This window comes from Ceratotherium simum, chromosome 7 (genome assembly GCF_057802395.1).
Source record: "Ceratotherium simum simum isolate JZ-2026a chromosome 7, ASM5780239v1, whole genome shotgun sequence".
NCBI classification, from domain to species: Eukaryota; Metazoa; Chordata; class Mammalia; order Perissodactyla; family Rhinocerotidae; genus Ceratotherium; species Ceratotherium simum.
Window position 1 is genome coordinate 60,258,931 of NC_141906.1, and position 14,108 is coordinate 60,273,038.

Consider the following 14,108-nt stretch of genomic DNA (forward strand, 5'->3'; position numbering starts at 1 on the left):
GATCATTTTGGATTATCCAAGTAGGGCCTAAATCCAATTATAAGTGTTCATGTGGGAGAGAGACACACAGAAGAGAAGACAGGTTTGGAGAAGAGGAGGAGGCAATATGTGATCATGGAGGCAGAGATTAGAGTGATGTGGCTATAAGTCAAAGAACACCTGAAGCCAGAAGAAACTGAAGAGGCAAGGAATGAATCCCACCCTAGAATCCTTGGACGGAGTGTGGCTTTGCTGACACCTTGATTTTGTACTTCTGGCCTCCAGAACTCCAGGAGAATAAATGTCTATTTTAAGCCACCAAGTTTGTGGTTATTTGTTATGGCAGCCTCAGGAAACGAATACACTTGTACTTAAGGGTTGAGATTTAATGAAATCAATAATTTTTACTGGTTTATGAGGAGTATTTGTAAATTGAAACTGACATCTTCTATTACAGGGAGTGTGTGGAGATGAAGAATATAGTGATTACTAGTATAGTTTGTTGTCAATGCCTTGATTGGTGCCCATGCACCAGCAGTTTTATCCGCTGTTGTTTTGTATCATAACTGAAAATGTTAATGTGGTAAAACATCTTAGTATTATTATGAAGATGGGTTTGACCTCGCAGAGTTCCTGAAAGGGTATTCCCTGGGGGTGGGATTATGGACCACACTTTGAGCCGGTTTTCCTTAGCCAGTGGTTCTCAATTTTAGAACCCAGATAGAAAATGCAGAACTTTCTTCTTTGATACTCTCTTTGTTAGGGAACAGGGCATTGCAACCATTATAACTCTTTTCACTGCCAACTCGGACATAAACTGTAGCATAGTATCTTGACACTATGTTCTGTGGAATTATAACTTGTTTGCTGTTATGAACCTTATTGTACTAATATAAATGAGCAGGTAAGAACCATTTATCTCCCTAGAAAGTAGGTCTTTTACTTGTGATAGAAACCCAAATCAACCCTAACTTTCTCTTCTGCCCATTCAAGATAATTGGCTGTTTCTTCCAGAGATTTACCTATCAAAGTAGCAGTACTTACTATCGGTGTCTTATCTTTTGATGAGGTCTACCTGCATTCTTTACACACCATAGTTTTCTCTTTTGGAACCATAAAAATTTTTTTTATTTATGGTTCTATTCTTCCACCAAATTAAGTCTAGGAGATCTCTGAGCCTTTTGTCTCTCCACCACGCTTCCTAACCTATGCGCATGTGTGCTCATATACACACCCTCAGATGCCCCTTTCACTTAGTTATCTAGTTGTTTTTCACCCTTTTCCTGGAATCTGGTTCTATCATTGCAGAATTACAAATATTGATTTCCATAGATATTAAAGATTTGACATTAGTTTATTTACAGGCAAACTGAGGAGGACAAAATATGGTGAAAGTAATTCATTTATGTATTAGAGTTGCCTATAAAAAAGAATTTTAAACTAACTAATGTTTAAAAAACTCATAACATATTCTCATTTAGTTGTTTTGGAATGTGCCCTAATGCTGAGAAGGGAGACCCAACCCTGAAACTACTAGTTGGGAGTATGAGTGTTGGGCCCAGAGAAACATAAAAGAAGATATCTTGCTTAAATTACACAAGAAAGAAAGTACTGGTCCCCAGAGACCAAGAAAGAATGCTGGCCTGGGGAATGTACCATGCTGCAAGGCAGCACAAATAAAATTGCTTGGTGGGTGAATGGAGTACAGGTGTTGTCACAAAAAACCACAACATCAAAAACAAACTATTACCAAACTATTACTGTGTAAGCAATTAAGGCAAGTCAGTATAAGTCCTTAATAATATTAGTTATGTTGCATTGGCTTGGAACTAGTTCACGACCAGAAAGAGAAGTCAGAGTGTTGTCTTATTTGTATCTAGTAGGAAATGTGGGGTAACTAAATTGGTATTGTAATTTGGTATACAGTGTTGGAGTGGATTTGCCTTAGTTTAATGCAGTTGGTGAGGTGAGGGTCACTGTTGTTGGCAGTGGGGCTAGGCTGGCATATTGGGGGCATTGCCCTGTGCAGGCACTTAGGTTGCATTTGTCCTCACACTGCCAAGTTCTTTACCATCGTTTATCTACTTAACTTAAAATTTTGTTACTATCTGCTGTCTGCTGTTGTCTTCTCTTTCTCTTGGCCTTTGGGGGTTTTTATATGCATTTTAATGTATTCCTTTCTGGAGGGAGCAGAGAAGTTCATTCCATTGTCTTTAACTGGAAATCTCTGCTTGATTTACTGCCAAGTCTTGAATTATCCCGGGGGCATTAACTTTTTCTTCAATTCCTGGAACTTGTACCTGGTTATGTTAGAAAACATTGTTCACATTCTTTCCCCCTCCAAACTCATGCCCTATAGTTATAGTCTTTCTTACACTGTGTTCTGTTTCCTTCAGCCAAAAAGATTTTTGAGCTTTACTTTTTATAATTTGTGTTACAGAAAAACATAGGCACATTAAATATGCTGTTTCATACTGTTCCTGATATGTTTTGAGGAAGGATTTGGGTTTGGATCCAGCTCCTTTCCAGTGAAAATCAACACACTGCTCACTGTTGAGAGATTACTACCTCCTCTGATTTGTGTCTAACTTGCTAGAGCCAGAAGACACATCAGTCTATATAATTATGGATATCTGGCAGCTATTGACCCTTGGTAATTTGTTACAACTTTTCTTACATGCTTGCTTTTAGTGAAAGAACTCAATACCAAGTAGCTTTATGAATGACATAGAGCACAGTGAAATGTCTTCAAAACCTATTCAGAATTGGTTATTGGCTCATTTAAATGGTTGTTATTGCCAAACACATCTAATTCTGAAAGAACTGAAATAAATGTGAAAGCTGTCTTTTAGCTGATTAGTGAAATGAAGGAAACATTGTGAATATGAGGGTGAGTTGTCATGGGAAATTAAATGGTAATGAAAAATGTTAATAATCTTAAATTGGTTTTGCTATGCATACTGATTTTTAAATGTGTCACGTTACACTGGCAGATGAATGCTGTGAAGACTTGGACCTTCACAAGGAAGCACACAGTTCATTTGACAGTTGAGTGAATGTATCAGCAAATGAATGAGTGGGATATCTGTTTAATTCAGGAATTGACGACCAGTTAACTGAAAAGAGTAAAAAGGAAAAATGTGTGCTAAGCCTTGATATCTGGGTTGAGTTGTGGAAACTCTAGCACCTGTCCAGTTAAGTTCAACATCTCAAAGCAATGCCTGACAATCTTGGTTTGCTCGTGTAGCAGGCTGTTCCAAGGAATAGATCAACTTTTTTTGATTTCTCTGCCCAAATACTATTTAAAATATAAATGTATAACTGTGACATCAAAAAAATTGACATGATTTCAAAATTACTCATATGCTCTATTTTTGTTTTTGTCACTTCGTCATAAATCTGCATACTTGTAGTTTTAGTGAAATAACAAATTTTTATATTTTGAGGTATAATTTACATTGCAATACAGGCACAGATTTTAAGCAAGTTCCCTTATGCCCTTTCCTGCCCCCTGCCCTTCTCTAACACAGCTACTATTTTATTCACCTAGCTTAGCTTTGTCCTGCTCACTGTTCTTTCATATCTGGTTTCTTTTGCTCAGTGTAATATTTCAAAAAAATCCATTCGTGTTGTTGGACATATGAGTAGTTACTTCATTTTCAGTGCTGAGTTGTGTTCCATTGTGTGAATATGCTACAATTTGTTTATCTGTTCACTTATTGATGGGCATTTGGTTTATTTCTACTTTTTGGCTGTATGAATAAAATTGTTGCAATCAGTCATGTACAAATCTTTTAAGGACATTTATATTTGTGTCTGTTGGGTAAATACCTAGGAATGGAATTGCTGGATAGATGTATGTTTAACTTGAAAGCAGTGGTTCTCAACTGTAGGTGATTTTGCCACCCCGGGGGACGTTTAGCAATGTCTGGAAACATAGCTCTGCATGCAAAGAATTATTTGGTCCATGGTATCTATAATGCTGATGTTGAGAATTTCTGCTTTAAATAAAACTGCCAAACAATGTTCCCGAGTAGTTGTATTATTGTATATCAGCAATATATGACAGTTTCTATTTTTTCCACCTACTCTATAAAATTTTATATTATTAGTCTTAATTTTAACCATTCTAGTGGTATCCTATTTATGGTTTTACTTTGCATTTCCTTTATAACTAGTGATGTGTTGAGCATTTGTTCATGTGCTTTTTGACCATTCCTTTATCTTTCTTTTTCCAGCTTTGAGATAACTGACATAATATTGTGTAAGTTAAAGGTGTGCAGTGTGATGATTTGATGTATGTATATATTGTTAAATGATTACCACAATAAGGTTAGTGAACACATTCATCTCACATAGTTACCTTTTTTCCTTGGTGAGAACATTTAAGATCTACCCTCTTAGCAACTTGCAAGTATACAATACATTATTGTTAACTATAATCACCATGCTGTATATTAGATCCCAGAACCTACTCATCTTAGAACCGGAAGCTTGTACCCTTTGACCACCATTACCTGTCTTCCCCCCAGCCCCGCCCTGGCAACTACCAATCTACTATTTGTATGAGTTCAACTTTAGATTCCATTTATAAATAAGATCATACAGTTTTTGGCTTTCTGACTTATTTCACTTAGCATTATACCCTCAAGTTTCATCCATGTTGTCACAAATGGCAGGATTTCCTTTTTTATGGCTGAATAATATTCCATTGTACCTTTATCTCCTGATTTCAAACTATATTACAAAGCTATGGTAATCAAAGCAGTTTGGTGCTGGCAGAAAAACAGATACATGGGCCAGTGGAACAGAACTGAGAGCCCAGAAGTAAACCCATGCATATACAGTTAACTAATATTTGACAGTGGAGCCAAAAATACTCACTAGGGAAAGGATAGTCTCTTCAATAAATAATGCTGGGAAAACTGGATATCCACATGCAAAACTGGATATCCCCTCACTTAGATCACTCACAAATATTAACTCAAAATGGATTAAGGATTTAAGTTTAAGACTTGAAACCATTCAACTCCTAGAAGAAAACATAGAAGAAAAGCTCCTTGACATGGGTCTTGGCAATGATTTTTTGGATATGACAATACAGGCAAAAAAAAGCAAAATATACACAGGTGGAATTATATCAAACAGAAAAGCTTCTGCAGAGTAGAAAAACAAACTCCCACAAAAACAAAGCCGACAACAAAATATAAAGGCAGCCTATGAAATGGGAGAAAATATTTGCAAATCATATATCTGATAAGGGGTTAACATCCAAAATATTCAAGGAACTCATATAAGTAAATAGCATAAAACCAAAACAATGTGATTGAAAAAATGGGCATAGAACTTGAATAGACATGTTTTTTCAAAGACAACATGCAAATGGCCAACAGGTACATGAAAAGGTGCTCCATATCACTAATTATCAGGGAAATGCAAATTAAAGCCACAAAGAGATATCACTTTATACCTGTTAGAATGACTTATCAAAAAGACAAGAGATAACAAATGCTGGTGAGGGTATGGAGAAAAGGGAACCCTTGTGAGCTGTTGGTCCTGCCACTATGGAAAACAATGTGGAGGTCCCTCAAAAAATTAAAATTAGAACAACCATATAATCCAGCAATCCTATGTGTGAGTATGAATCTAAAGGAAATTAAATCTCTACATCGAAGAGATATCTGCACCCCCATGTTCATTGCAGCATTATTTACAATAGCTAGGATATGGGAACAACCTAAGTGTCCTATATCTTTTCAGTTTATGTTCAAGGCTTTTGCCCAATGGGAAAACTGGATTGTTTATATAATCTTGTTAAATCCCTTTTGAGTTATATCTCTTGCATGTATTTTCTCTCAGTCTGTAGCTTTCCTTTCATTTTCTTTGTGGTATCTTTTGAATTCCAGAAATTTTAAACTTTGCAATCTAGTTTATCACTTTTCTTTCTTCTTTTTTTTTTGGTGAGCAAGTTTAGCCCTGAGCTACCATCTGCTGCCAACCCTCCTCTTTTTGCTGAGGAAGATTGGCCCTGGGCTAACATCTGTGCCCATCTTCCTCTACTTTATATATGGGACACCTGCCACGGCATGGCTTGATAAGCACTGCGTAGGTCTGCGCCTGGGATGCGAACCTGTGAACCCTGGGCTGCTAAAGCAGAGCACGCGAACTTAACCACTAGGACACTGGGCTGGCCCCTTTATTTCTTCTTTTGCTAGTGCTTTTTGTGCCCTCTGAAGGCTTTGCTTATACCAAGATATCATTAAGATACTCTTCTTGGTTATCATCTAGAAGCTTTGTAGTTTTAGGTTTTATATTCTATAGGAATGGATTTTTAAATATATGGTGTGAGGTAGGGATCAAGATGTATTTATTTCCACGGGAATTTTTGGTTCTTACAGACTATTTGTTTAAAAGGCTATCCTTTCCCCAATTAAATTACTTTTTCTGCCTAAACTCAATTGATCTATTTTGTGGGTCTGTTTTTGGACTTTCTGTTCTTCTCTGTTATATCTGTATCTGTTCTTATTGCCAATATCACACTGCCTTTAATTACTATAGTTTTGTAGTAAGTCATGGAAATAGGTAATGTAAGCCCTTTAACTTTATTCTTCTTCAATATTGTTTTGCCTATTCTAAGACAATTGAATTTCCATATAAATTTTAGAGTATGCTTGTCAGTTTTTACAAAAAATGTTGGTATTTTAATGGTGATGGCATTGATCAGTTTGAGGGCAATTGACATATTAAGTCAATATTAACAGTGTTGAGTCTTGCAGGTCATGAACACGGAATGTCTCTCCGTTTGTCTCTTTAGAGCTTTAATTTCGGACAGCATTGTTGTATAGTTTTCTGTTACAGACCTTACAGAGTTTTGTGTTTCTTTTTAAGTATTTTATGATTTGAGACTTTATTTTTTTAAATAGAGTAGTTTTAGGTTCACAGCAAAATTGAAAGGAAGGTATAGAGAGACTTCCCATATATCCCCTGTCCCCCCCACATGCATAGACTCCTCCAGAATGATACATTTGTTAAAATTGATACCTACACTGACACATCATAATTGCCTAAAAGTCCATACTTTACATTAGGGTGTAGTTTTGGTATTGTACGTTCTGTGGTATTGGACAAATGTATAGTGACATTTATCCACCATTATAGTATCACATAGAGTATTTTCACTGCCCTAAAAATCCTCTGTGCTTTGCCTATTGTAAATTTCTTTTTAAGTATTTTATGGTTTTTGATAGTATGTAACTGGTAATTGGAAAAAATTATTTTTAAATTGTTGCTGGTACAACAAACTTAGAATACAATTGATGTTTGTATTTTGATTTTGTATCCTGCAACACTGATAAATTTACTTGTTAGTTCTATTAGGGTTTCTTTTTTGGTACATTCTTTAGGATTTTCTGCATAAACAATCCTGTCATCTGAGAGTAAAGACAGTTTTAATTTTTCCTTTTCAATCCATATGTGTTTAGTCATTTTTCTTGCCTACGGCAATGGCTGGGACATCTAATATAGTGTTGGATAGAAGTGGTGAGAGTGGACATTCTTGCCTTTTCCCTGTTCTTTGGGAAAATGCATTTAATTTTTCACTGTTAAGTTTGATGTAGAGTGTAGAGTTTTTATTCCGTTTTGCCTACCCAAGGTTTGTCTTAGGTTCACCTAGGCATTTGGATGGGGAAGAAAGACTGATTGCCCTACTTGGATTCAGGGCAGCTGCAGGTGTCCCTTTTCTTTGGGAGCCTTTGCTGCATTCCATGGGTTAATCTTGGCACCTCGCACTTCCAGGTGAGAGTTCAGGTGCAAGGAGACAAGATCCACATTGAGTGGGAGGGGCGCCATACTAGCTTAGCTAGTTATCTATCTGGTTATCTCATTAGCTAGATGTCTTTGATCAAATCAAGACAGTTCTCTTCTGTTTCTAGTTTTGAGTCCTTTTCTTTTTTAAGTTATGAATGGGCATAATTTAGTCAAGTGCTTTTTATGTGTCCTTTAAGATGATAAACAGTTTTTGTCCCTTATTTGGTTAATATGCTGAATTACATTAATGGGTTTGCATTCTTGGGCTAGACGCAAATTGGTCTTTCTGTATTATCCTTTTTATATATTGCTTGGTTCAATTTGCCAATATTAAGAATTTTTGCATCTGTGTTTATAAGTGATATTGATCTGTAATTTTCTTCTATAATGTCGTTAGCAGATGTTGGTGTCAGGGTTATGCTTGCCTCATGAGAGAAGTTTGATATTTTTAAGGTTATTGTTTTACCCTTAAAGTGATTGACAAAATTCATCAGTGAAACCAGTGGTGCCTGGAGAACTTTTGTGGGAAAATTTTAAATTATGAATTTAATTTCTTTAGTAGATACAGGGATATTCAGATTTTTTCTTCTTGTGGTAGTTTTTTTTAAAAAAAAAACAGTTTTATTTATTTATTTATTTATTTATTTTGTGAGGAAGATCAGCCCTGAGCTAACATCCATGCTAATCCTCCTCTTTTTGCTGAGGAAGACCAGCTCTGAGCTAACATCTATTGCCACTCCTCCTCCTTTTTTTTTCCCCCCAAAGCCCCAGTAGATAGTTGTATGTCATAGATGCACATCCTTCTAGTTGCTGTATGTGGGACGCGGCCTCAGCATGGCTGGAGAAGCGGTGCGTCAGTGCACGCCCGGGATTCGAACCCCGGCCGCCAGTAGTGGAGCGTGCACACTTAACCAGTAAGCCACGGGGCTGGCCCCTTATGTTAGTTTTAATTGGTTTTGTTTTCTGGGTATTTGTCTATTTAATCTAAGTTGTTTTGGGATAATCTGGGTAATTTCAGTTTACCTGTTTTCAGAGTCACTGATTCTTTTCGCTATCATGTCTAATTTCCCGTCAGTTCTATCTGATAAATTTTTTATTTAGGGCATTTGGTTTTTGAAATCTGAGATTTCTGATTTTTCATTTGATTATTTTTTTCCACTGTTTCAATCTCTATTGAAATAACCATCTTTTTACACAGTAAGTCCATCTTTTCTTGTAGGCTCTTTTATATATTTGTTATAGAAAATCCTTGTCTATTCCAATATCTGGATCATTTGTGGATTTTTATCTATTGATGGGTTTTTCTCTTGACTATCAGCCACGTTTTCCTATTTTCTTCATGTCTAATAATTTTTTATTGTATATCATACATTCTAGACACTGTTGTAGAGACTCTGAATTTTGTCATCTTCTTCTGAAGAGTGCTTTGTTCTATCAGGAGGTTAAGTTTTTGACAGATCCCCTTGAAATTGTGGAATCTTCATATTTGGCCTTATTAAGGAAGTTCTATTTTGGTTTCATCCTTAGTTTAAGGAGAAATTCCTTAGTCCTGGGTCCTCTCTATGGTTTCAGTGGAAAGTCCAAGGTTTATACCGGTTTGGTGAAACTCATACTCCAAATTTTGTCTCTTTCTTTGAGCAGCAGCTGAGATCTCTACTCAGCTCTGTCTTCCAGCTGTTGTTTCTTCTTGAGTTTTGTCGCTTACATATGCATCTCAGCTGTCAGCCAAGGATTTGAGAAGAATTATACACAGGTATTTGAGCTATCCTCTCTGTGGCTCTCTCTATTTTTGGATTTCTCTTCTTAATTTCTAGATTCTCTGGGTCTGAGCTACATGTTCTTGACTCCTCAGTCTAATAGACAGTGGCTTTCTGCTTTAGTGCTATAAGTCCATACTGGGTAAACTAGGAATCTCCTCAGGGGAAAACTATATAAGTGGTTTTGGTAAGGAGAATGCTAAAAATGGCCCCTTAAGATTTCATACCCTAGGGCCGGCCCGTGGCTTAGCGGTTAAGTGCGCGCGCTCCGCTGCTGGTGGCCCGGGTTCGGATCCCAGGCGCGCACTGACGCACCGCTTCTCCGGCGATGCTGAGGCTGCGTCCCACATACAACAACTAGAAGGATGTGCAGCTATGACATACAACTATCTACTGGGGCTTTGGGGGGAAATAAAACAAATAAATAAAATCATTAAAAAAAAAAAAAAAGATTTCATACCCTAACGCTGGCATCTGTGAATATGATGAGACATCATCCCTGTGATTATGTTATGTTTTATGACACAGTTGACCTTAAGATAGGGGGATTATCTTGGGAGGTCTAACTACTCACATGAGATCCTTTAAAAGCAGAGTTTTCTCTGGATGGTGGCGGAGGAGCAACTCAGAAATTCAAAGCACAAGGAGGATTTGACATGCCATTGCTGGCTTAAAGATGGAGGGGGCCACATGAGAAGGTGGTCTTAAGGAATCGAGAGAAATTCTTGGCTGATAGCCAGCAAGGAAACAGGGCCCTCAGTCCTACAACCACAAGGAGCTAAATTCTGCTGACAAACTATGTGAGCTTAGAAGCAGACTTTTCTCCAGATGTTCCAGGCGAGAACTTGGCCCAGCTGACATCTTGATTTCAGCTTTGTGATAACTGTGAGCAGAGAACTTAGCCGTGCTGGCTAGATTTCTAACTCACAGAATTGTGAGCTATTAAATGAGTGCTATTTTAAATGGCTTAGGTTTGTGGTAATTTGTTATGCAGCAATAGAAAATTAATACTATGGGAATTTCACCCAGCATGATTTCCTTCTTTCTTGATAATCCCCTTCAGTTTCTGCCTGATTTTGGTTGCCCTCTAGTGCCTTCAGAGAGTCGTTTAACATGTTTTGAGTGGAGTTTATAATTGCCATCTGTGGGAGTGTTGTACGAACTATTTTGCCATTACTGGAGGTAGAACTCCATATCAATTTGAGGGTTCCTTTTTCACTTAAAAATTATTTATGTAGTCTTCATATTAGTTGTACAATATTTCATTGTGTTGGAGTACCATTCTCTAAATGTTAGCTATTTGGTTGTTTCTTATTTATGCTATAAAAAAGCTACAGAGATATCTTTATGAGTCTGTGTTATCTTTATGAGTCTGTGTTTTGGTTCTGTTGATTTATTTACTTAGGATAAATTTTGGAGTAGAATTCTTGGGTTAAAGAGGTTAGAGGAAGTAACCAAGTCTCTGAGGGGAGATGTGATATGAGTTCACATTCTGATATGCTACTTAACTAGCTGTGAGACTGTGGCAAGTTAACATGTTTGAGCCTCATTTTTATCTATGTGAAAAGCTAAGAAAATCGATCCTTTATGGTTGTTTGAAGATTAAATTATATGGTTTATAGAAAGCACTGGGAATAGAGTGGACACTTTAATGGTAGATGAGGAGATGAAGATTTACGATAGCTATTGATGTGTTTTGCCATCTTCCTTTCCAAAAGTAAAATGCCAATTTACAGTTGGGATTGCTTTCTTTTAATAGGACTTCTGTGTAACTAATGACACAAAGAGGGACAATTACAGATAGCAGAGCACAGTGCGGGGTAGCTGAAGTTAAATATGAAAGAATAGACTTTATAATACTACCATATACATATTTGATGCTGAATCAGGTCTCCAAAAGATAATTGTCCTGGTCTCCTGAGTTTGTGCATCAAAAGGAAATCCTTCTGAGATGACTTAGAGGGGTGGTTTCTAGGTACCTTTTTTTCCCCCTCTGTGCTTCGGTTTATGTCTAGTCTATTTGTTTAGGCCAGCAAACTGTATTATCTGGTTTGTTTCCAGTGTAATTGCCATTTGAATAATCAAGCGTTCCAAAAAGCTTTGTATTGGAGGTCTTCATCAAGTACTAATTGGATTTGTAATTTTACTAGTTTACCACATCCACTGTAAATATGCTTCTCTCTGAGTCCCAAGGGTTGCTATTTTATTACAAGGCATTGCAATAACATATTCTTAGTATTCTACTCAAGCATTTTATTAATGTAGATGCCTGGGTTATGTTGTTGCAAAGTGTTTGTTGTAGACAACTTGCTCTCCTTTTTTTTTGGATGGGGCAGTAAATAAAGGTACTTAATTTACATAGGCCTATTAAATGAAATTCTCAAGAGGAGAAAATAATTTTAAATGCAGTTTACAATGTAGTGACAGCTGGTCCACTTACAAACAAGCTCATTTAGTAGAATTGGATTGAATGAAAAAACTTTACAGTTTCGTAACATTATTGTTTGTGATATGTACCAAATGGTTTTTATAATATTGAGTTGCATGAAGAGATTAGCTCCATTTCTATTGACCCCTTTTCTTCTTTCTTCTTACTCCCAGAAGATAAAAGAAGAAAGATGGTTTTTGTTTTACTTTCCAAAATGGTTCTATCAATTTATAGTTGAAATGGCTTTCCTTTAAAAGGGAAGCAAAGAATGAGCTGCAGTTATCAGAGGTTCTAAAAGTATAGTTCAAGTTGCAAACCAAAGAATCAGCTCCCCCCATTGTTTGTTTCCTTTCTTGGATGAACAATTTGCAGACTTTTTTTTTATTCCTGGTAGAAATAAAATTAGCAAGAGCGTATGCATAGGACAACTGAATTGCTCTGTTTTTAATATCTATTTAAGAGTTTTTAAAAGCTGCTTCTATAGTATTATAAGGACTTTGTTTCCTTGGGCCATTGGGAGTTAGGAGCACAGCCATCAGAAGAGATTATTCTCACACATTCCTCTTTGACCTCCATAAAGGTGCATTTTCTCTTTGAGAAAGCCACTGGCAAATTCAGCTAATGCAGAACATGGAGTTCATTTGTTTAAAAGGTGTCAGCCTTAGAGTACAAATATAACACATCAGCTCTTCCAATTAATTTCTGACAAGCTCAGGCGATGACTCTGGTACATCAGATTGTATATGGTATAGATATGGGCCTTGGTTAGCTTAGAAACCATCTTTTTTCTTAGGTTTCTGCTTAGGAATTGTGATTCTTACAGGTAATTCTGCAGAAGACTTTCAGATTTGAATTTGGATGTAGAGGACCCACCCACATTCTTCAGAGAAAGCACAAGCCTAGAATTTTTCTCCGATGAATTCATTCTGCAATCATTTTTGAACACTTTCTGGATGTGGCTAAAATGTATATGATCAGTTTTTCTCATCTGCAATTAAATTCTAGTTAGACTATTTCTAAATCACTTTAGATTCTGCAATTTCATTTCTCCAGGATCACTTTCTGCTTGTTTTTGTTCAATACATTTTATTAATCTGCTGTAGTGTACCTTAGACTACTCTTCATGCACCATATTATCCTCATAACTGCTATTTTTTAATATGTTCTTACATTACTTTTATGAAAGCAATTAATTTGGCTAGTCTGATGGAGAGAACTGAAGATTCTTTTGCTCATCAGTACCATCATTAAAGTTATAAATGAAAACTTTTTATAGTAACTTGATTTGCAATGTCTACCAGCCAGTAGTAGGCTTGGATCAGATCTTCCTGACAGTATTCAGAGTGTGAGGAGGGTGGGGGCAGACCCTTGGGAATAGAAAAAGAATCCAACAAAAGAGAGGAGTAGGAGGAAAGCCAGCGAGAGAGTATCAAGAAAGGAAGAGTAGTCAGTGGTATCGAATTCGGTCTGACTGGTTAATTAATTTCTGCTAGATCCATCCCCTCCTTCCTGCTCAGTGAAGCCTGAGTTTAGGTCATTTCTCTATTCTTCACGCATATGCTCTGTCTGGAATATCTCTTTTCAGTGTCTACAACATTGAGTTCCTGTTAAACCTTTAAAACTGAGACTATTCATCATTTCTTTGAAACCATTTCCTAGCTCCCATTCCTTATGATTTCCCTCTATAACGTATAGGCTTCTGTCACGGAACTTATTTACCACAGTATTGGAATTGTCTCTGTGACAGTTTCTTCCATTAGACTGTGAGCTTTTTAAGATACGGACTGTTTTAATCAACCTTGGACATCTAGTGCCTAACACATGGTCTGGCTTTAATGGAAGCTTAAAAATAATCAAAGAAATACACAGTCTTAAAAGGGATCATTAATTTTAGCAATGAGGCAATAATTAGTGACCTTTTCCAGAGCAATTTTAATCAAGTAGTGAAGGTGGAAGCCATATTGAAGTGGGTTGATAAATGAAGAGATGAGTGGGCCACAATTCAAGAAGGTTGGCTCTAGAAGGCAGGGGGTGGGAGTGGGGGCTGTAGCTGGCAGGGAAAGGAGTATATGGTAGAGTCTTATACTGGATGTAAGAACTGGGAGATGTGAACATATTTAAAGGCCTAAGGGAAGGAT

At 36.8% G+C, this 14,108-nt stretch overlaps 1 protein-coding gene across 2 annotated transcripts in view; it reads left to right on the forward strand.

The window, feature by feature from the left end:
- The window catches only part of DDX10 (DEAD-box helicase 10), a 280,191-nt gene that overhangs the window by 91,924 nt on the left and 174,159 nt on the right, over positions 1 to 14,108 (forward strand). The window lies entirely within an intron of this gene.